Raw genomic sequence first — 24,292 nt, forward strand, 5'->3', positions numbered from 1 at the left:
GCCCAAAGAAAGTGGTAAAGCAAAATTAAATACACTGTGTACAAATCAACAAATTTTGAGCACTTAGAATAAAATAAAATTCTCCAAATAAAAATAAGCAAAGGTTTCACTGATTTCTGCCCATGAGAAATCCCCAGTGGGGTAAGGAATGCAGATATGTGCAGAAATGGTTATAATAAAGTGCTATGTATAGAGATAGGCATGGGCTGTTTTAGAGCACTAGAGCGGACCTCTGGGATGGCAGCCAGGAAGATGAGTGTGAAGAGTGAAGGGAGTTGGCCGGGTGAAGGGAAGGGGAGGGGAGGAAGGTCTTCTGCCCAGAGCTAGAGTGTGAGCAGAAGCAAGAAGCAACAAGGACTTGCATGAGTTTCTCATTGGCTGGGGATGACATGCCAGCAGGGAAGAGTGAGTGAATCAGCAGGAGGGCCCTGTTTATAACCAGGTAGTAAGCAAAAGGAGCCAGGGACCATGCAGAGTCTGCTCTTTGTCAGCCCCCTGCCCTAACCAGTGCCTTCGGATGAATACCTGCCAAGTCCTTTGACCTTACCCCAGATGCAAGAGGAGAGTATTTTTCAAAATGGAGCAACATGGTTATATCTTAGTTTTTATATGGAGATCTCCAGATAGGGAGGGTTTCCATCAGAATTAACTTCTTAAAACCACAATTCTACATGTGAAGATGTTCATTTATTCATTTTACTTACCCTTAAATATTTACTTATTTGAGAGAGAAAAACATCAATTTGTTGTTCTAGTTATTTATGCATTCATTGGTTGCTTCTTGTACGTACATATCCTGATTGTGGTTCAAAGCTGCAACCTTGGCCTATCAGGATGATGCTCTAACCAATTAAGCTACCTGGCCAGGCCTTATTTATTCTTTTAATTAATATGCATTGAATATTCACTAGGTGCAGATGACTGACTAGATTCAGAAGAATCAGAAATAAACAGACATAAATCCTTGCTCTCCAGGTAACAAACAAACACATAAATAAAATACAGTTACATAGTCTGTTAGAAGGTGGTAAGGACAATAGAGAAAAATAAAACAGGGAAGGGATTAGGGAGAGGGCAGCAACAGAAGGGCAAGCCAGAGGAGTTGCTATTTTTTAAGAAAAATGATCATAGGTCACTGTGAATTTTGGCATTTAAAAAATTGAGGGACAGCTATGAAAAATAAATAAAACTTAGCTCCTTTTCTCTCTACTGAAAAGATAAACAAGGATGAAAGTGAGATGGTCAGATAAGATCTCACTAGTAAAGTAGCATTTGAAGGAGACCTGGAAAGGGCCGCTTAAAGGGCCGCTTGATTCCTGCTGATATCTGGGGAAATGCAAAGGCTCTGGGGCTAGAGCAAGCCTAGCTGTTGGGAGGAGAGCTGGGAGGGCAGAATGCCTGGAGCAAAATGAAGGTAGAACAGTGGTACTAATCCACCAGCAGCAGCAACATCACCTGAACTTGTAAGAAATGAAAATTCTTACACTCCCAATCCAGAGCTATGTATAAATCAGAAACTCCAGGGAGGCCTGAGAGGGTGAGACCCAGAATCTTCCAGGTGATCCTGCTGCTGGCTTATATCTGAGAATCACTGTCTTAGAACTAGGTCCCAAGATCTCCTTTCCACCTAGAGCACCTCTTCTAGGTGATCTCATCACTTTCCATAGGTACAGACGCCTTCTGTGTGTAGTGTTGGGGAAAAAGAAGTTTTATCCTACCCTCCAGGTTCTTCAGGCTGGTTTAAGAGTTCAATGGCCGTGAGACAGTAACAGGAGATTGGGAGGACTCATGTAAATGGAGCCCTAAAGAAAATGTCCAAAGCAAGCAACTTTTATACTTTTTATGCAAAGAAACAATGAATTTGTGGGCATTTGATGGACAAAGAAATGTAGGTTTGGGTGCTTAATTAGTAAGAGAGTTTTCTCTTGGAATAGTAAATTAGTAAAAGGCAACAAGGTTTGTGTTCAGGCTTCTCTCTCTGTCCTGCATTCTCTATCTTTGGTCATAAGGATATCTCTCCTCCTGGTGCAGGGAGGGTACCTTTCACATGAAAGATTTATTTCCCGTTCTCAGAGGGACAGAGGAGGGTCAGAGTGCCCTTCTTGTACCAGCTGCTTCTTAAGAAATTTTAATTTGAAATAATCAGTATGCCACTTTGGCATATTTGGGAGCAGCCTGCTACTAGACATTCCCAACGTTTAAAATTTTCCACCCAGATATTTCTTTGTGAGTTCTAATCTTGTGTATCCAATCCCATCTCAGCAAGTACCCTAGCCAGCTTCCTATTGGTGAAGTCAGAACCCTAGAAATGTGCTACACAGAACTCTAGTTTGTAACGTGGACTAGAACGTATTCCTTGCTGTTATAATTTGGGGGTAGGAGTGATTTGTACTTGGTTGCAGGAGACATCATTACACCACTCCATGATAGCTTCCAGCCCCATCTCACCTCCAAGAGACTGACTTGCCTTTTCTTCCTACGACACAGGGGTCTGTGTCTGTCAAATCCTGGGGCTGTTCCTCCCTCGCTGACTCATCATTTTAAATACATTCTTGTTGCTTCCTTGAGAGATTGATTGATTGATGTCACCTGTACATAATACTTCACACTTTTCATAGTTACAAGTGAAAAAGAAATATTTGCTGAAAATATTTTCATTCAATTTCACAACTATTTCTGTCTTAGCCCCTTTTTGTAATGGGGCAAAAGGCCAACAAATAAATAACAAGTATTGAGTTCCAGTTGAGAGACACTGTGCTAGGCACTATAAGGGATGTGAGGCCTCCAAATACTGGACAATTGGAAGATGAGTGAGGATTAGCAATGCAGGCTCTGAAGTCAGACTGCCCAAGTTTGGTAACTGGCTGTTGCCTACTTATCATCTGTAGAACCTTAGGTGGGCTATAAATCTCTCCCTGTGACTCCATTCTCTCCCCCCAAATGGGGTTACTAAGAGTACAGCCTTATGGGGCTGCTGAGAAGATCAAATCAGTTATTATATGTAAAGCACATAATCAGTATCTGGCACTTAGTAAGTACCAAGTGTTAACTAGTAAATAAACAGAAAGGGTTTGGTGAGAGAGGGAACCTATGTACTTGTGTGTATCTATAATGTATATCAATTTTATACTATGGTGCTCACTATAATAAAACTGCTCCCAGGGGCTCCAAATTACATTAATTAGCTTGTGATGTTTTGATAGATCCTTCTCTGTGTTTCAGAAAGACTTGCCCTGGGTTTTTGTTGCCATGAGTTGAGGCGGTCTAAACCATGATTCCCAACCAGGAAAGAATAATAAGCAATAATCTAATATAATGAGAACATAACAAGATTATAAAACATAGCTATTAAAATGACATTGCTATTATAAAAACAACAAAATAAAGCACAGATATTAAATGAGTTCTTCATATACCCCAAGGACCATGGTTTCAAGTACTTACTCAGGCCATAAGGGAAGCTGAAATTCTTCCTTTTTGATTGAAGTGGTTCATCATTGGTCTTTCATTGACATGGGAGAAGGAGAAAAAGGATTGGGTATAAAAATAGAATAGGAGTCACTTAAAACCAGTCAAGCACTATAACCTGCCCCAAAGGGGTCTTTGTTTATTCTTTTGTAAAAAATGTATTTTTATTGATTTCAGAGAGGAAGGGAGAGGGAGAGATAGAAACATCAAAAATGAGAGTCATTGATCCCACACTCAACCACTGAGCCACACCGGCCAGGCTATTCTTAAAACTGGTGGAGTGTGGAGGGAAAAGATGCCAGTGTTATTCTCTAGAAAGATAGGAAATAGGATGTAAATCTTTGTCCATATGGTGCAGTTTACGAACCAAGGAACAATATAGCTTACTGTCGAACTCCAACTGCACTTCATTCACTCTATAATTAATAGTTGTATGTAAAGGAACTTTGTGGCCATTCTCACTGTGAGTGCCTGCAAAATATATATATATATATACACACACACATAAATACATACATACACATACATACACACACATACATACCATGTGGTAGTCCAACCATGGAAGGTAATGCTCAGGATCTCAAAAGAATGACTCTGGGTTCAAATGTGATTGTTGTCTCAGTACATTGCTTCCTTTTTTATTTTTTATTTTATTTTTTAAATATATTTTATTGATTTTTTACAGAGAGGAAGGGAGAGGAATAGAGAGTTAGAAACATCGATGAGAGAGAAACATCGATCAGCTGCCTCCTGCACACCCCCCACTGGGGATGTGCCCGCAACCAAGGCACATGCCCCTGACCAGAATCGAACCTGGGACCCTTCAGTCCGCAGGCCAACGCTCTATCTACTGAGCCAAACCGGTCAGGGCTGCTTCCTTTTTTAAATACCAGGTTCCTCATCTGTAGAAAGGGATAAAAATAGTGTCCACCTCAAGAACATCTTGTACTGATCCAGTTAACTAATGTTTGGAAAGTTCTTAGGACTGTGCCTAGTCCAGATTATATACTCAAATAATGTTAGCTATGAGTTGTTATCAGTTGTATGGTTTGGGGAATAATGTGTTGAATCCATAGTTTTCATAAGGCTGAAGAAAGTTATTATTACCAGGCCCATTTTAAAGGTGAAGAAATGGGTACCCCAAAGTCAAGACACTCAAGGCCACATGAAGCCTTCAGACCAGGGCCTGGTTACTGTCTCCTAGGAAGGGATTATGTAGTCCAGACTCAGATCCGTGCTCCTGATTGCACCTGTCCTCAGCAAGGCAGATACTCAAAGGCACAAGTGAGAGCCATTTTTTTCCCAACCCACAGTGGCACTCTGGCGAAGATTTGAGCTGAGGAATCTCCTCTTAATTGCCCCACATACTGCCCAGAGCTTGTCAGGAAAGCTATGACTTCAGATCTCAGAGTTAAGAACTTGGTACTTTTATTTATAGAGTGCATAATTTTGCTATCCAATTTTAAGCATAAAAAAAATCACATTAATTTACTTCTCTAAACCCACTTAAATCTTGATTACATCCTTGCCCACCAAGGAGGTAGGAATTCACTCATTCTTTCCTCTTCCCTAGCTCACATTGTACCTCAAAACAAGAAAAGGGTCTCTTGTCATCAATCCAGACTAGTTGCCACTGAGATGCTCAGTATCCAAGAATTTGAGGTCCATTTAAAGCCAAAGACCCCATCCCTCCTGGCCGAACCCCAAGATACTTTGCCTAAGACACATCTTTTAGAACTTAGTACCCTCATCCAGCGTCCACATGCTGGCCCATCTGCTGACAGGAGCCTTCTTGAGGCGTGTAGACAGTTGTCACCCCTTTCCTTCTTCTGGGGGCTGCTATGGCCTTTTCTGGTCCCTTTTTAGACCCCACTCTCAAGCCACAGACCACCTCTCCTGTCTTTGAGAGTTCAGCTCTTTTCAAAACAAAGATCCCTAATTGTGTGAGAGAGGCAAGGAGAGCCCCAGGTATTCAGGTCTCAAATCCTGCTTGCCTTCTGCAAGGGCAAAAGGAAAAGTATTTCTCTTTCTTTCTGAAACTTCTCCAGCCATGAAAGCAAAACACAAAGGTGAATGTCCAGAAACCAGCCTGCCATTTGTTTTTTTGTGCTTGTTGGTTTTTGTCTTGTTGTTGTCGTTTTCAGTTAGACTCTTCAAAAAGTATCAAACTGGAGCTGAAAATGGAAACACTATCTTCTTTCATCACAACTGCATGTTAGAGCGGGCAGGTGGACCAACACTTTGCAAAGATCCTTTGGTTCTTTATGCCTTTACAAGTAACTGCCTGCATTCCCCGTGGCCGCATTGGCTGCTCTGCGGAAAGCAGACCGTTACAGACTTCTGACCCGCAAAGCTTGTCATCCATCAACTCCAAGGATCACAACTGTTGAAACAGAGAACATATTTTCTCTATATTTTCATTAACTTCCAAATAAATTAAGTTTGAATTTTATCTTATTCATCAAGTTTTACCATGGCCTATTTCTCTTAGTACTTAAATTCTACAAATAAGGCTTTTCTTCCCGGAATTTTTAGTCATTCTTTGTCTTGTCACCAAACACAAAAGGCTTAGGGCAGCAGTTCTCAACCTTTGGTTCGCGACCCCTTTGGGGGTTGAACGACCCTTTCACAGGGGTCGCCGAAGACCATCAGAAAACACATATTGAATATATAATTACATTTTGTTTTTGTGATTAATCACTATGCTTTAATTGTGTTCAATTTGTAACAATGAAAACACATCCTGCATATCAGATATTTATATTACGATTCATAACAGTAGCGAAATTACAGTTATGAAGTAGCAACGAAAATAATTTTATGGTTGGGGGTCACCACAGCATGAGGAACTGTATTAAAGGGTCGCAGCATTAGGAAGTTTGAGAACCACTGGCTTAGGGGGTAAAAAGATCCTGTGCCATATACTAACCCAGGTCTCATGGGGAAACAGTGAGAATAAAACACAAGGGCCCTCACAGGGCTTTAGCATATTCAGCCAGGCCCTGTTCTAAATGATTCACATATACTGATTCCCCTAATCCTCATAGCAACCCTATGAGGTAGACGGTGTTCTTATCCCTGTTTCCTAGATAAGAAAAGTGAGGCACAGAGAAACTTGCCCAAGGTTGCACAGGTAGCAGGTGGCCCAGGCAATATGCAAGCCCAGGCAGTCCGAAATCGGTCTGTGACCTTATCATGGGGCTATGAATACCCCTTGTGGGGAAGTGTTAGGAAGGAAATAAATGATAATGATACAAAGAGTACCTGGGAGAGGCCTTTTCCCAGGTGTTGAGCAGGGAAGGTTATCTAGGAGGCAGCCTTTGAGCTAAAGAGATGAAGGATGACAAGGAGCTAGCTATCCAGGGAGTGGGGGGTGAGGGTGGAAGGGCATTCAGGCCAGGAAGAATGAGAAATACAAAAGCAAAGAGAAGAGTTGTGCAAGGGCAGAAAGGTGGCCTGTGTGGCAAAGTGTAGAGGGACAGGGAGATTAACACATGAGGAAGATGGAGAGGATGCTTCAAGAGCAATGAGAAGCCATCGACAATGGTTAAGTTGTGCAGGGACATGATCTGCGTTGTTTCTAAAGTCACTGGCTGCTGGGTAGCAAGGAGATGAGTGAGAACCTGGGATACAGGGATCTGGAAAGGGAGCTGGGCACAGAAGGTGAGTGGACCCTGTTGGGGCCAGGTGGCAAAAGATAAGGCTGGATGGATAAGGGAGGTTTGGTGCTCAGGCCATTCTGCCATCTGAAGAAGTGTGGACTTTATTTCTAAGAGCCAGGGAAGTCCTGAACAGGTTTAAGTGAAGAAGTTCTATGACCAGATCTGACTTTTAGGGGAGTTACTCCAGCCAGCGTGGAGAAAGCGCTTCAGAGACAAGACCTAGTCAGGAAGCTGCTGGGGACTGTTGCAAGGTGATGTGCACAGAAGGCTAGGGCAGGGGTTGCTCATCTACACAGGTTAACCAACCCAGGTGCTGTTAGAGCAAGTCAGAAAAGGGGCTGCTCTTAACGAACTTTCCAGAGCTATTTATGAGGAATATTTGGTGACCACCTGAACATGAGGAATGAGTGAATGGAAGGTGATAAAAGACCCCTCCATCCCTACTTCTGGCTTGTGGGGGTTGGACAGATGCTCTGTACTGAGATAGGACACCTGGACTTCCGGTGGGACAGGTTCAGTTTAGTACATATCGAGACTTCCAGTGGCCAAGTGGAAAAGCAGCAGGTGAATGGAAGCCAGTGACTCTTCTAAAGATGGGAACTGAATATCTGAAGAGAAATGGTAGGTTTGAACATTTCCTCAATCACCCCCTACTAAGTGTTGCAGTCACAACAAACCAGCACTGGAAACAGTCTGCATCCAAAGAAATAACACTCCCTTGAGGGCCTCGGGACAGGAGGAAATGGGCTTCAATTGCCTTTTGAAAGAACTGGACTTAGCATTGGCAGTCCTCAAGGGCTCCAAAAACGCAGACACATCCCGTGCAAACAGCTTCCCCTGACTCAGATCCAAAGAATCATGTGGAGTCCCCAGTCACCAGCATGTGATCAAGACAGCTTGAACTAAGACAGGCAGTTCTAACCCACGTGTTCACCTTCACCTCCAACACTGACTGTACACTGAGTTTCTCTTTATTGACTGTGAGATCTCTTGACCTCTCACAATTTTTCTTCAGAGATCTTTAGAGAAGAACACACAGTGGGTGTGCTCTGGGAGACAGGATTGCGAGATTTCTTATTATTACAAAGTTTGTAAGTTTTCACTCCTGCCAGTGCCCTGGAAATCATGGTGCTAGATTGGCCAGGGTCTCCTTCAGCTACGGTGAGAGGACAACCTATCTCACCCTTGAACAGTGGATGGATGATGAATGGATGGATGCTGGGAAATTCAGCCATCTATGAACTCTAAAAATTTTACCCCTGAGACAAGCTAGCTTTTGCCCCTTTCCTAAGCGGTGCCCCTGTCTACTTCGCCCTTTATTTTGTCAACTGTGTTTTGACAATTCATTGGGGGAAAAATGTGTCTGGGGCAAATTGAGCTACTGAAGCAATAAACATTTAGGCTTGCCCTGTGAATTGAGTTATTGTTCTTGGTAGGGCTATTCTCCCAGTTTGTTTCTTTTTTTTTTGCAAAGCGTACTTGTCAGGTTGTCCTCCCCTGGGGCCCGGAAATGGAAGTCTTCTTTCTCCAGTAATTGTTGCGAATCCCTGACAATAGTTACCTCACAGGAACTTCTGTTCCCAAAGAGTTGAAGGGAGATTAAAAATCAAGAAAATTGGGCTACTCAGGGGCGATACACCTTCATCCAAGCGCAGCCAAAGTCGCCTCTTCTTCCCGCTCACGGGGTGGGGTTTTTCTGTATATTTTTGCTCTCTCTCTCTCTCTCTCTCTCTCTCTCTCTCTCTCTCTCTCTCTCTCTCTCCTTGAATGAACTCCTTGCTGAGGTCTGTCCCAGGGAATCAGTTTTGGAAACTGCGCTCTGAGTTGGGCCTGTCCTTCATGGGAAGGAGGGGACAAAGAGCCGGACAGTGGCTTAGAGTCAGAGCCTTCTAGGTCTTGCATCACAGTCCATCTCTTCCAGCCCCTGGTGTTCATTCCTTTTCGAGGAAAGAGAAAATCCTTCTGGGACAGCTGCTGCTTATTGTAGTGAGTGCATTTTTTTCAGAACGTAAGCCCAAGCTCCAAGAGGGGAGAGAGGCAGCATCTTCATTCGCCAACACAATGTTTTGCAGAGGGATGGATAGTGGAGACTGTCTCCCTAACCTTACAGGGAATTCACCAGCTCGCTCACACCTTGGGTGGCCATCTACCCCATGGCTGCTTTTTTTGGAGGTTTGGGTCAGTGACGGGGGTTTTGACTCCCTGAATGGGGCAACGGCCAAGGCAGTGACCGGGTGTGCAGTGCTTGTCCAAGCATCTCTAAGCTCATGGAGCACGGCCGTGGATCCGCCGCTGCAAACGTGAAGTTCCTTGGCTCCCTGGGACGCGCAACAAATAAAAGGTAATGTGTCTTTGTTTCCCAGCCGTGATCGCAGGGAGGCGATGGACTGTGTAGTACTTCTGTGTCCATTTTTAAATGCTGGGCCGGAGAAAGGGACATGACATTTCTTAACGCAGGGCGTAGAATATATAATGTCGCGGATGTGACATTTTTCAGTGCAAACCCCACGTGTGACCCGCAGTATACTCCGTTCTGCTACCCCCCTCCTCCCCTACAGGCACTTTGCTTTGGCACCGAACTCTCTGAATTTACCCAGGGAGAAAGGGAAGGACATTGCTGTATGCAGACCAGGTGGGGTTTTTTAAAAAAACATTTTTATGGAAATGTCAGGGGAGTTCTGCCCTTTGGATGCAGGAGGGAGCATTTCAGACCAGGGTGGCAGGAGACTGGCGGCCGACCGCTGGCTGCCGGGGACTGCCAAAATGGACTGCTCTTTACATTCCAAATGGCTGCAGCAAGTTTGGTGCAGAAAGGGGAGGAGGAGAGGAGGAAACCCCCGTTAGTACGTGGTCATTTAAAAATGACCCCACGCAGTGCTTCTGTATTGCAGGCAGCTGCCCAAACGTTGGTACATATTGCATTTAGACAAGATTAACCAGCCCTGCACTTTGAAAGCTGTGTGGGCTGCCCGTGTGTAATCAGGAACTGCCTTTCTCTGATGCCTTGCTCGCAGAGTAACTGCTCAGGAGATTCAAGCAAATTCTGTGGGATTTCCAAGGGATTGCTGTACTAATAACTCTGGCTATAGCTACTTAATAGACATACTCATTCTGAAGGATGCAGCCATGCCCAGTCCCCGGAACCTCAGCTGGCTGAGAAAGGCCATCCCGTGCTGGAAAGGACTTCCTGACCCCACCGTGAATGGAGGAAGCTCTCTCTCCCCTATGAATGGAACATCCCAGCAGAGGCTGCTGCTGCTGCTGTTCTGGCTTCTTTCAGTTTGAATGGAAGGCATTCTCAGAACACCTTAGAAAGGCACGTTTCTGAATCCCAGCCGTTCAGGTTGCACAGCCTGTTCGGTTTTGGAGTCGTCTTGACTGTATTTAGACTCCTGGCCTGGGCGACTTGGTCTGCATTTACCTGATTGAGTTGAGAACACCTGCTCATAACCCCTTCCACCTCAGCATCCATAAGTCTCATGTTTTCCAAAAGCATGACTCTGACTTGTGGGAAAGCACCAGAGAGCCAGGAGCCAACTTCTGACTTCACCCAGGGAAGCCACCCCTGACCCTGGGGAAAGTACCTCAGGAGCTGGATGCAAAAGTCTATCCCTTGCTCTTACAGAACTGTGTGCCCTCCTTAAAATGTGCTACAAAGTGGGGTTTGAGGGAGAGCATGGGAGGACACATTTCATTGTTTTGTTTCTGGTCTTCAAATTGCTTCAAGTTCATTCATAAAATTTCCTCCTATTTCATTGGAGTCTGATTTAGGCAAGGCCAGAAAAGCAGACGTCCAGATCAGCAGAAATCTGATTTTGATCCTTGAAGTACTAGTATCACTTGTCTCTTGAAATCTGGAGTTTCAGGGGATGAACCATGTCTGTTGGCTGAGAGATCCATACTGGTGCAAATGAAATTTGGGTTTAGTTAAAGCACAAGAGGAATCCGGGTCCTGATGCACATAGGTCAGAATCCATTTGGTCCTGAGAGGTTAAATAGCACAATTTAATTGGAAGCAGTATTTGGACATGCTTTGAAATCAACACTATATTGTCTGGTCAATGAGTAGAATGTTGCCTTCAGATAACTTGAAATGAAGTAACACCTAACTCGTCAAGTTGTGTGGGTAGAAGTAACTTTTTAGAATAAACAACAATAATAGCCTTAAACTCTTCTTGTATTAAAGGGGAACCGTATCTGTAGAAATGAGGATCAGAAAATCTCTCTACTCTCTTTTGTTTTGACCAAGTATGATCTGCCCCTGCTACTGCTATAATCTTTTTGGCTCTCATCTTCAACTGATTTTATTAATAAGACTTGTTATTTATGGCACAGGGCCTCTGTGTAATTTGTAGACATTGGTGCCAAGTCCCCTGATAGCCTGGCAGGTGGCTTCTACCATTAGCATGATCTTGTTGTTGGGGAAACCAAGACCCCTTGAGGTTCAGTGAGTTGCTGATTTAATAGTCCATGAGAACTGCGTTACAGATGTGTACAGTGCTCCATTTTATCATAATAGCAAATTTTACAGTCTGAGGTCAAAGGCAAAGCCACGTATGAGGCCTTGCTTGGGTTCTAGAACTTGGAAAAAGCTCTGTGGAATAGAATGTATTCCAGAGGTGTGAAGGAAGGGCCCTTCAGTCAGCCCTGATGAGCTGAAGAAACAAGTGTGGCCTATTTGTGATGGCAAAGACAGTGATGAGATGAAAGATCCAGAGACTTGGGTATTGAGGGGACCTGTTGGGCTACCTTTGTCTTTTAGTAAGTGTGGGGTAGAGTGAGACCTTGTCCAAGGAAGAGCTTTACTGACTTTACTGCATACATATGTCATTTGTGGTCACATTATTGATGCCTCTATGTGTGTAAAGTAAAATACTTATAGTTCTGTTCACATGCCATATACTTATTTGTTACAAGAGTTGCATTTAGTCTGACAAATTGAATGACTGAAAAGATGAAGGAGCACTTTCAAATCTAAAGCATTGTTCTTAAAGATACTGCATATGTAAATACCTTTTTTAAAAAAAAGGACATTATAGCTTCTGGAGAACTTCCATTTAAATATTTAAAAATGAGAAACAGACATGCTAACAGTTAAATAGCTCATGGAATAATTTTAAACCACTCTATATAGTATGAGGGTGTATAAGTCTGGACTCATCAATGACTTTAACTAATAACTTTATATTTTGGATAGCACTTGATGTGTCAATAAAATCTGTGGCAGAAAATCTCTATTTAGGTGTATTAATTGTGGAAAATTCCAGCATTTCAATTAAAAATTGTTTCTGAGACTTCATAGGAAGAAAAACCATGGAATAAAGACCTTCCAATGATTATTTGACCTAAATTCTAAAAACTGTATTCTTCTTGAGCTAAAAGAGGTGAAAAGAGGAGCTGCTTTACCTGGACAGGATCAGCAGGTGCCTCAGGCCCACATTTCCTGGTGAACTCCAAGGACGCTGGCTATCTGTTCACTCCACCACGTCCCTTTCTGATTCTTTGCTGTCCAGTACTCTCTGCACATGGACTTAAAGCAACAAAAGAAGACATTGGGTGTTTCTAAAAGGCAGGAGTTGAAATAGCAAAGGAAGAGAAGAGATCATTCCATCGGCTATGTAGGATACATAGATACTTGAACTTTTCCTACAATAAGCTCAAAGAGTAAACGAATCTGGGGAAAGTGGCCACTAAAAACCGAACTTGTTGGGGAAGGGTGTTCATTGCAGCCATCATCAGCCTGAATCACCTTGGTAGTGGCTTACATTTATTTGATTGCTTCTCCCAGGCCATGTAATCTCAAGAGCTGGTTCACTAGCTCCCCTGGGCTGCAGGGTTACCACTGCACACAAAGGCTTGCTGGTGTCACTACTCTCTTCTGGAAGAAGATTTCTGAATCAGCATAAACTGGCTTATCAAAAAGTCTCTCCAAGGCAGTTTCCTTTTGGTTCCCTAAATCCGTCAGCTGACACCCTTCCTCTGTCCCATGGGATCAGCATGTCTTTCTCTTATAAGGAATGATTTAGGCACACCCTTACACTTGAGGCAGCCTGTTCCACCGCTAATAGTGTTTTCCTAAAAATATCTATCATTACGCCTTTGTCAGAAGATGATCAGAGCTGTTTCTACTGTTTAGTGGATTGCATTCATGCTTCTCTAGGGTGCTGAATCAATTGTTAATTGATTCCGTGGAAATTAGGTATTTTCTCCCCAAAGAGAAAAGATATTCTTCTTGAACTACAGGTATAAATTACTGCTAAGTATAAAGGCCAAGATTGTTATAGGGAATTTGAGAGCTTTGGTTTAGTTCAGTGGCCTTATTACTACCAAATAATCAAGAAGCAGTGAGCTGGTAGCCTCCATTTGAACTGAGTGAATAACCCCTGTGCAGATATTCAAGCAAAGCTTAGTCTAATTCAGAAATGTAGGGTGTAGGATCCTGCTTGTTAGGAAGCCAGATCTCTATCTGTGGTGTTTGGGGGTGTTTTTGTTTTAAAATTAGAGCTCCAATTACTCCATGATGTATCCCAAGAAGAAACTAATTGTCCATGGTCAAGAACATTTGTACTTGTACACCTTTCTCCCCAAACTCTGACTATATCCTCATGCATCTTATTGCTATCCTAGCTTATTAGCAGTTGTTTGCCAATTCATGGTTACCACAGACTTTCTGTTCACTTAATGCTCACAGCATTGAATCCTCTGCTCATGTTGGACACTCAATAGATTTTGTAGGAGTAAGTCAAGCACTAAGTGAACCTTTCAGCCCACATTCCAACATCAATATATTTAGGTGTCTTTAGAAATCTGGAAATCCCGGTGATCTAAAGTGAAATATCATCTGTTAGGTCCTCCTGTGTCTGACCTTTTCCTAGTCCATCTTGTGGTAGGGCCCCTTTTCACAGTTAGCAATACCTTGCCAACCTTGGGGCCAGAAGTCTTGGTACTGATGCACAATACCAAACCATTAACAGTAACTTTCACTTCGAATTAGCCCAAAGCTGTCCCCCAAATTTGAGGCTATAACTTCCCAATTTTCATCAGAATCAGCCTGTTCTTCTGGTGATGCAGTCTTCTTCACAGGGCTTTTGCCTTTCTTTGTCCTTGCTGGGTGAGGAATGCATGAAAAAAATGGCGTGTAATGGGGAATTAGATTGATAATGCATGACAGCGAATGGAAATAATAATCGGAGAGTTGCCAGGCTGTGCCATTCATAACCATAAAATGCACAATTATACTCTCACCACATGCCTGTGAACAAGTATTATAGATGTGACAAACGCGAACTAGGAGACCAAATAGTGTGGAGCCATCTGGAGCTGGGCGATATACCTACAAACTGAGCTGGGAAGTGCAGTGTGGGCTTACCCATTTCTCTGCTCCCACTGGTTACCCCCAATAAATATTGGAGATTTCTTTCTCTTTCTTGGGGTGGGGGTAGGGAGAGAGGGAAAGAGGGAAAGAGGGAGAGAGGGAGAGGGAGGGAGAGAGAGAGAGAGGAGGGTAGGGAGAGAGGGAAAGAGGGACAGAGGGAGAGAGGGAGAGGAGGAGAGGGAGGGAGGGAGAGAGAGAGAGAGAGAGAGAGAGAGAGAGAGAGAGAGAGAAGAAAGGCGGGAGGGTGGTGAGGATAAGAACCAGACTGGAGCTGAACACAATGGAGGGCAGTGTTCTGCCTTCTCAATCCCCTTTTATTGGGATGGCTGAGTGTTTTGTAACAGAGTAACTACAGAGTGACCAGTAGCACAGATGTAGCCTGTAGGTCTTGGCAGGAGAGCTGAGGCCTCGAATACAGCAGAGTAGCAGGGGCTGAAGTCACACCAGATGTGCAGTGTTGTCTACGAAGCATGCACAGACGATATTTGGGGGTTATCAGTCAAGTCAAACATTTCAGATGGATGGAGTCTTACAATTAAAGGTGGATATATAGATCATTTTTGCAAATGAGGAGCTGCTTACAGATGTTTGGGGACCTTGCCAGGGTCTTAGTTGCAGTGCCAAGACTAGAGTTCCTGCCGCCTGACAGGATTTATGTGATGCAGCCCGGTATGGCAGATTGAGTGGAGCTGTGGTGTCATTGAGCCCTGGGTTGATTTCTGGCTCTGCCCCTTAGTAGCTATGAGGCCTTGGGTGAATTACTGAATCTCTCTGAGTCTCAGTTTGTTTGTTTTTTATTTCTAAGAAAAGTTATAGTCAGAGGAGCCAGTGAGATAATATCTGTGAAGCACCTATCACAAAAAAAATATGGGAGACTCTTAAAATAAGAAATTTGTCTTTGTATTCTGTACTTTGAGTTTGGCTTGCTTTTGTCACATGGCTAACAATGCTAACTTGGTGGCGGGGGGAAGGGGGCGAAATTGGAACACATTGGGGTGTAAGAAGGCCAGTCGGCATTGAAATGGAGATACTTCTGAAATAAATGTTACCTCCTTACCTACAATCCTGATGTGAATTTTATAAAGAGAAAGTTGCATTAAGGGGAACGACCCTTAGCTCTGATATTTCATAAATGTCACCTGGCCTTCCAGGAAGGATTTTGCAGATAAAGGCATCACCCTAGTGTTCCTTACCTTATTGGGACAGAGAAGGCCTCCTTAGCACGGGAGACCTCACGGGAGTCCCCAGTGAGTCCTGGAACATCAATAGGAGAGGGCCAGTTGCGGGTGGGGGAGGAAGAAATATGCTTTTGCCTTTGTACTAATGGATCCCATCACCCTGCCTTCTGAAAGTCTTCAATCTTCAAAAATCATCAGAAAGCTCTTAGGACTTTAACTTGAAAACATTTGAGAATAGAAACAAGAATTACCCATGGTTTGTTAATCAGCGGTATTGCCATTTCTTTCCTTAGAAACAAAAGCAAAAATCCAAATATTGTTTACAATTCTTTAGTTACTTCCATTCATTGCCATTAAGTAGAAATATTTTCAACTCCTGTTTTCTTATTTATGTTTCACCCAAGTAATTAGTGCAGCAAGTTAATGACAGAAATAAGCTTCGGACAGAGAGTGGCTTGGATGCCCATGGGAGTTTTGTTCCCCATTGCACCCAACACCTGACCACGCACATACTGGGAGTTTCCTTATGGCATGAGAAATCAACTTACATAATAGGCATCAAAAATTATTCATGCACTTAATAGCCTCCTGGGTGTTGGATAAAATAAATCAAAATCATAGGTGGCCCATCTTCTGGAGATGGATTTAACAGGCACACACAGGCAGCAGAATCAGAGCATCACACAAGTATAAAAACAGGGTAAGTATTTATAGAAGATTATGGCTACATCCAGGACAAGGGTATATTTTAGGTGAAGCCTCAGAGACAGCTTGTGGGCATCATTTGCCTTGACAGGGTGGAGTGTGTCTGTCATCTTAGGGGGAAATCATAACCTGGTATTTGTTTGTGGTTCCTTTTTTCTTTATTGTGGAAAATATGGTTTCTGTCACCCACCACAGTTTGGTTCTTCTGCCATCCAGTTCCTAAGGCTGTATGCTTTTTAGAGACAGAGATCACTAACTTCCCACTTGGAAAGATATCCAACACTTAGAGAATAAAACCCCAAACCACAGTCTTTTGTATTTTTTAATTTTGTAAAAATTTTATTGATTTGAGAGAGAGGAAGAGGGGTGGAAGAGAGAGGTTTGTTGTTCCACTTATTTATGCATTCATTGGTTGATTCTTGTATGTGCCGTGACTGGGAGCGAACCCGAAACCTAGGCATAGCTGGTTGATGCTCTGACCACCTGAGCTACTGTCCAGGGCCAATCCTCTGTGTTGTATACAGCTAGAGTCTTCTTTTCTTCTTGTGGATAGAATTGATCACGTTCCTAGAGAACTGACAAAACCCAATGGAACAATTCCATAAACTGTAAGTTTTATACAGTGGTTTTTGGTTTGATAGTGGAAATAGAAAAAAGTTGTTATGTGAGCATATTTGCTTGTTGTAGGTAAGAAAGGTGCGAGCAAGGATGGTGAGTTACACAGCCGTCTCTGTAGCCCTGAAGGGGAGGATGAAACCAACACAAAGCATAATTCACCCCTTTTCATCAGACCCTCACTGGGGGAGTTTGCCAGTCAGATGGGCTTTGCAACAGCTGATTCTTTGGCTATTTATCAACTTTTCCTAAATATGATTCCCCAGAGGAGCCTCCCTCTGAGGTATACCAGAGTGAGCAAATGCTCTCCTGAGTTCCCCTTTGTTATTGGAGCTCCACCAATGGGTTTTGAATACTCCTGTTTCTCTTCCTCCTAGTGCTTAAAAATCATTGTCCCATGATAATGACTTATTTGCTGCATTACTAGAATTTAACTCTTCTGGCCTTTTACAATACATTTCTCTAATGCCTTGTTCATGTTGCCTTCCCAAATTCTTTTGGAGTGAGGTGTCCACTGCCACCATCATAGTTCAGGCCCCCCCCCTTTACCATCTCTCTCTCTCTCTCTCTCTCTCTCTCTCTCTCTCTCTCTCTCACACACACACACACACACACACACACACACACACACACACCGTTGCCTTTCTCAAGCACATTTGATCTTTTCTGGACATCAGCCTCTTGCAAATGCTTGTCCCTCCGATCCTTCTCTGCAAGATACCCCTGCTCATTCCGTAATTCCAACTGTCTGCTGCCTCTCCTGTTCCTCCAAGCAGAACAAGTCTTCCTCCTGTATTCTCCCAAAGCATCCTCAGATATCTGTTGCAATGATCTTTGTACATATATCTCTTCATAACTTTATTTTTTAAAAAATTTTTAAAAATTATTTATTGATTGTGTGTGTGTGTGTGTGTGTGTGTGTGTGTGTGTGTGTGAGAGAGAGAGAGAGAGAGAGAGAGAGAGAGAAGTATAGATTTGTTGTTCCACTTATTTATGCATTAGTTGTTTACTTCTTGTATATGCCCTGTCCAGGGATCGAACCTGAAACCTTGGAACATAACAGAACAACACTCTAACTGACAAAACTACCTGCCTGGGCTCTCCCCATACCTTTCTAAGGGAAGGACCGTGCCTTATTTATCTCTGAGTCACAGCACCTAATAGTATGCCTCTTGTTTGGTAGGTGCTCAAAATTGAGTAATAATTTCACGTATATTGTGTTTCTCAGTTTTTGTTTGCACATAGCTACAATGATTTTCTCCCTGCCTAGGCCTAGTGTTCTTACCTGTCCTTCCCTCCCTATTTTTCAGCTCAGACTACTCTCTCTGCACATTTCTTATCAAAGAGAAGAGAATAAAGATGCAGCACAGTTATCCTTTACATGGATATAGCCTTGCAAACCCCAGCTGGCAAAATAACAGAAAGTATCTGAACACCACAACTCATTCATTCATATGGTTAGTCAGTCAACACACACTTGGTATGCCTCTGTGTTTCAGGAATGTGTCAGTGAACAAAACTGACAAAAATTCTTTCCCTCAGGGAGATTGCATTCTAAGGGGAAGAGACAGGTGACAGACTTAAATAAGTAAATTATATAGTGTGTTAGAAGGTGGTAATTGCTGTGAAGAAAAATAAAGCAGAGAATGGGAAGTACAGCAAGGTTGCTGTTTTAGATACAGGAGTCAGATGAAATACTATGGAAAGATGATAATTGAGCAAAGCTTTAAAGGATGTGAACATGCCCTGGCCATTTGGCTCAGTGGATAGAGCATCGGCCTGTGGACTGAAGGGTCCCAGGTTCGATTCCGGTCAAGGGCATGTACCTTGGTTGCGGGCACATCCCCAGTAGGGAGTGTGCAAGAGGCAGCTGATCGATGTTTCTCTCTCATCGATGTTTCTAGCTCTCTATCCCTCTCCCTTCCTCTCTGTAAGAAAATCAATAAAATATATTAAAAAAAAATAAAGGGTGTGAACAGATGAGTAAGCAGTGTGAGTGTGTCTGGGGAGCACATTCCAGGCAGAGGAAAGAACTCATCAAAGGCCCAGAGTAGGGAACAGCAAGGAGATGAGTGTGGAAGAACACACCAAGCAAGGGAGCACAGAGGTAGGACTCCATGGGGCCTTGAAGACTCTGCACGGAGGCATGGGACCACTGCAGAGTGTGGGTCTGGGGAGCACCCTGATAGCACTTGGGCCACACAGGGATGGGAAGGGTGCTATGGGGGAACCAGACTACAAGGCAGGCAGAGGTAACAGCAGGGTGGCCAGGTGGGTGGCCATTGTAAGAATCCAGAAAGTGATGAAATGATGATGATGATGAAAAGTGTTCAGGGTATGGATATTTTAAGAGAACCAACAAGATTTTCTGGTGGGTTGTTGTAAGATATGAGATGAAGAGAGAAGTCCAACATTTTGGGGCCTAAAGAACAGTACATGGGGATAGAAGGTTGGTATTATGTAAGAGGTGAAAGCTGTGGCTGAGGTGGTTTGGGGAGAATACAAGTCAGGAATTCTGTTTAGGACAGAGAGTTTGGGATGTTGAGGGATATACAGATGGAGGTGCTGAGTGGGCAGTTTGTATGCACTCATACAAGCCTGGGAAAGGAGAAAGTCTGAGTGGAGATATAAAGTGGGTCTCAGCCATGTAGAGGTGATACTTAAAGTCTCCATGGCTCAGTCTTGAATTTGACACATCTGAGAAAAATTGTAATTACCAAACTTCAAATAAAAAGAACATACGATGTAAAAAAGGAGGTAATACCTGGAAATGTGAAGAACCCCAAGAGATGTGCTTTTGTGCAAATTGAAATCTCCTTGTCATCCTGGTGGTCTGTCTCTTTTTTAAAATTTAATTTAATTTTTTATTAATTTTAGAGAGGAGAAGGAAGAGAGAGAGTGGGGGGAGAAAGAAAGAGAGAGAGAAACATCGATTGGCTACCTCCCATATGTGCCCCAACCGTGGATCTAAACTGCCACCTAGATATGTGCCCTGACTGGGAATCGAACCATCACCTTCTGGTGTACAGGAAGATGCTCCAACCAACTGAGCCACCAGGCCAGGGCAATGTCTCTTTTTTGATATGTGAAGGGAACATCTCTGACTCACATGTTTTAAATGAGTTTATTGATGTATCATCCTATATAATAAAGAGGTAATATGCAAATTGACCATCATGCCCTTGCACAAGATGGCCGTCCCATGTGGTCACAAGATGGCCGGCAGGGGAGGGCAGTTCGAGGTGACCAAGCCAGCAGGGGAGGGCAGTTAGGGGCAACCGGGCAAGCAGGGAAGGGCAGTTGGGGGTGACCAGGCTGGCAGGGGAGCAGTTAGGCGTCAATCAGGCTGGCAGGGGAGTAGTTAGGGGGTGATCAGGCTGGCAGGCAGAAGCAGTTAGGGCCAATCCGGCAGGCAGGCAGGCAAACAGTTGGGAGCCAGCAGTCCTGGATTGTGGGATCGGGCTTAAACTGGCAGTCGGACATCCCCTGAGGGGTTCCAGATTGGAGAGGGTGCAGGCTGGGCTGAGGGACACCCCCCCAGTGCATGAATTTCGTGCACCGGGCCTCTAGTTGATGTATAATAAACTGCACATATTGAAAGTACATATCCAGTTTGATAAATCTTGACAAATGTCTACACCTGTGAAACCATCTCTGCCATCAAGAATTATAACTTCATGCTTTCAATCAGTCATATTAACTAAGACTTTTGTGTTTAAAGCTCCATGCTAGACACTAAAGGATGTCAGATGCAATCACTACCCCTGCCTCATGGATTTTTACTGATTTAAAATTTTGGCTTTCCTTATCCAGTGATCTAATCACAAACTTATTTCCAGGGCTTTTCTGAAGCACATGCTGAAAATACACTCAAGTTTGGTTACCAAAGTGTTTGAAAATACACACGTACACCCTTAGACACTAGGAAAGAGGAAAGATTAGGAACCCTGCCATCTGTTAATCAGTTCGGATACAGGAAAAACATATTCCTCCTACCTTCTTTTGTGGAAACAGCCCAAACAGTAGGCTCAGTCTCATCCTTTTTCACTATGTGTAGTCAACACAGTAATTATCTCCTGCCAAAGCTTTGAGCAATTGTTCTGTGTCCAATTAGAATTTTTGATTTGCCTAATAGATACCACATAACATCTTTATTGCTGCAACTGCTCACTAATGACAAGCGCCCTGGATAGCCTTAGAACTCCCATTTGCAATGTCCATTGCATTAGAAGGCACTCCATGATTTCCTGTGACAGCATTTATATCAGAGAATGGGGTGAAAGGAAGGAACCTCCTTTGGTTCCAGAATCTTCTTTCTCCCCCTCTCACCCATCTCCATCTCCTTTCCTCTCCCAGCCTCATGCCCCACCCCCATTTTAACTGTTTTGGGGGAACAAATGCATCTGCTCTGGAAACTTGTCCTGTGCCTGGAGCTGGGGCAGCAGGAGCAGGTCCCTGGGAGGCGTCTGGGTGGTTCATGGGCAGCTGGCCAGTGTTGAAACCTCAGACAAGATGAATGGAGGGAAAAAACTGCCAGAGCGGCTTGAGTAAGCGGGAGAAGTCCCTGCCAGCGAGGCTCCAGCAGAGTCCTTCCCAGAGAACTCGGGATATAAACATGCAGGCTCCAGCCCAGATGGACTGCCCCATACAGACATCAAAGGTAGCTGTAAAAAACATTCCTAATGTAAGCACTGCAGGCTCCCAGACTCTCCCTGCACCTTTTATCAGGGTGTTGGGTCGGGGAGGGGCAAGGGTTTGCTGAACCTTCTGGAGCTGGGACCACCCTGCAGGACTGGTGGCTCTCCAGATCTGGAATACCCCTGTTCCTCGGATCTTCTCTGCTGTGATGACACTGGGAATTTGGTCCGAATTAAGCATGAGTTTCACGAGGGTCAGCAATCGTGAAGTGCTTCCTTGGAAGCCTGGAACACTTGACATCTGGGCACAGGGCCCCTGGATTTAGGGCACAAGTGGCTGCTTCCTGTCCCATGCAGGTTCTGTGAAAGCAGGTGGCCTGGAGGGCCGCCCCACTTTCATCGTGGCTGTTCTCCCACTATGTTTTAAGAGTCCCCGGAGACCTAGTGATGGAATTCCAGTGGCTTCCAGATGGTCTAGAATACTGTTTCAGTCCCCATCGGCTCTTCCCACCCCCAGCACATAGATCCCAGGGCTAATGGAGAGTTTGACTGTAGTGATACACAAAGAGAGTTGTTTATGGGAATGAAAACCCATTCCTAAATTCTTATCTCTGTGACAAGACCTCTAGCTCCTACTAATGGCAGATCAATGTCAATTCTGCTCATTCCGCATGTGGCCATGTGGATAATATAAACTACAGAGAATGTGCATGTTCCTGAGCCTGTATTTAGGGGTGTATTTCCATAGAATAGGCAAATTAAATCACATCTTGCTGAATGCAAATTAAGTTGATAGTACTATATTTTGGAATTGATATATAAGGATATGTTATTTTAATATATATTTATTAATTCATGTAAATATTATAGAGTGCCTATTATGTTTCATTTTGTTTCAATCACATATCTAGTATGTCATTTTAATGTCAACGAAATATTTACAATGGAAATGTGATAGGCCTGGCCAGTGTGGCTCAGTTGGTTGAGCATTGCCCCATGCACTGAGAGGTCTCTGGTTCCATCCTGGGTTGTGGGCTCGATCCCCAGTAGGGGGTGTGCAAGAGGCAGCCTATCCATGGTACCTTCTCACATCAATGTTTTACTCTCTCTCTCTTCCTCTGTCTCTAAAATCAATAATTTAAAAAAAACATATTTTTTAAATGTGATAACTTATTGCTTAGTAAGACCTATAGTTGTAAATAGTGTTTTCTCACCCTACTAATCAAACATAAGCAAAAAAATTACAAATTAATTTAAAATAACACATTGAATTTGATATTGGAGCCAAATATGTAAATTCATGTTACCAAGAAAATGTGATGGAGTTATTGGTTATCAAATACACAAATGCTAAACCAGCAGCAGATACACAGTCATTTCATACAACATTGCATTTAAATAGAGGACATTTGATTGTACATTTATACAAAGGAAATTGGTAGGAAAATAAGGTAGAAAATATGTTTGTGCCTACTGGTCTGTAGTGTGAAATTTAAAAAAAAAGTCTTCTGAAGCAGTAAATAGATGATGTGGATGTTTGTTTTATCAAACTACATGTAATAGTGTAACAGGAAACATTATAAGTAAATATCTGAGTTATTAGAATGAATGTATTTTCTTGGAATTCTTGTCTGTAGGTGTGCACATGTGTCCATGGCTTAGAGAATGTCTGGCCCACCTTCCCCCAGAGTTTAGAAATCCTTTCTACAAGAGCCCTGGCTAATGATCTTCTGTCCAGTCCTGATTATTAAAGTGATGATGGGGCAACCCTTTCCATTTTGAACAATGATGCCTGTTTGACAGTTCGTCCTTCTGTTGAATTCAGATGTGTCTTCTGGAACTTCTACTCATTGATTCCATTTCTGCCAACCAAAACAATGTTTTCCATCATCCAATTTAGTCATCAAATTAGCATAAAATCATCAAATTGGCAAGTCTCCACATCCAGGCATGCCCAGGACAGTCCAGTTTATACCTGTTATCTCCAAAGAATCAATAATAGCTCCCTTTCACTCACAAAAGCATGTTGGCATGGACAGTAAATTATAGGGCACCCTACCCAGGAGTCTTTGCTATTTAGGCTAGTAGGCACTTTTCCCATCAGTCCTGAGGGGACATGGCTTCCACAGCTTTGCCCAGTCTGATTACTCTACTTTGGCCTTGCTCCAGATTCTTTCATTTCCTACATAAAAGATGGTACCCAGAATTGAACACAGATTTCCAGAAATGGTTTAACCATATTCAAGTGGAGTCCACTTATTTTCATTATTCAAAATACTATGCTTCTGGCATATGAACTAAGAATAGGACACAAAACTATAAACAACGTGATCCCAATTGAAAAAAATTGAAACTACCATCTAAACCTCTTTGTCAACTGTAAACTAGATCAGCGTACTCTCCATGACTGTTTACAAATCGTTGGGGGATAATACACACTGAGAAAGACAGCTTATGTTTTAGTATCTCTTCACAGTTTTCCAAGTGCTTGTCTATCTTCTTAGGCACCGAGCCCTCTTTCCAAACACCCCTTTCTGCATCAGTTAGAATTAAGTTGATTGGAAACAATGGTCAGTGGCTACCTATTATTTCATCAGTGATTTTGTCATCCTCAGACCCTTAGATGTATGATTGCGCCTCCTTATTACT

At 43.2% G+C, this 24,292-nt stretch overlaps 1 protein-coding gene across 7 annotated transcripts in view; it reads left to right on the forward strand.

Moving 5' to 3' along the window:
- Positions 1–24,292, forward strand: part of FRMD4A (FERM domain containing 4A) — a 608,042-nt gene that overhangs the window by 364,158 nt on the left and 219,592 nt on the right. Inside the window, exon 1 of one of the 7 annotated variants that reach the window (XM_005878896.2) lies at positions 9,412–9,474. The exons of the other annotated variants lie outside the window; for them this stretch is intronic. The gene's annotated coding sequence lies outside the window, so the exon portion shown is untranslated. Of the gene's footprint in view, positions 1–9,411; positions 9,475–24,292 lie in introns of those variants that run through there. 7 annotated transcript variants of the gene reach the window in all.

Source organism: Myotis brandtii, unplaced genomic scaffold, assembly GCF_000412655.1.
Source record: "Myotis brandtii unplaced genomic scaffold, ASM41265v1 scaffold576, whole genome shotgun sequence".
Classification (NCBI taxonomy): domain Eukaryota; kingdom Metazoa; phylum Chordata; class Mammalia; order Chiroptera; family Vespertilionidae; genus Myotis; species Myotis brandtii.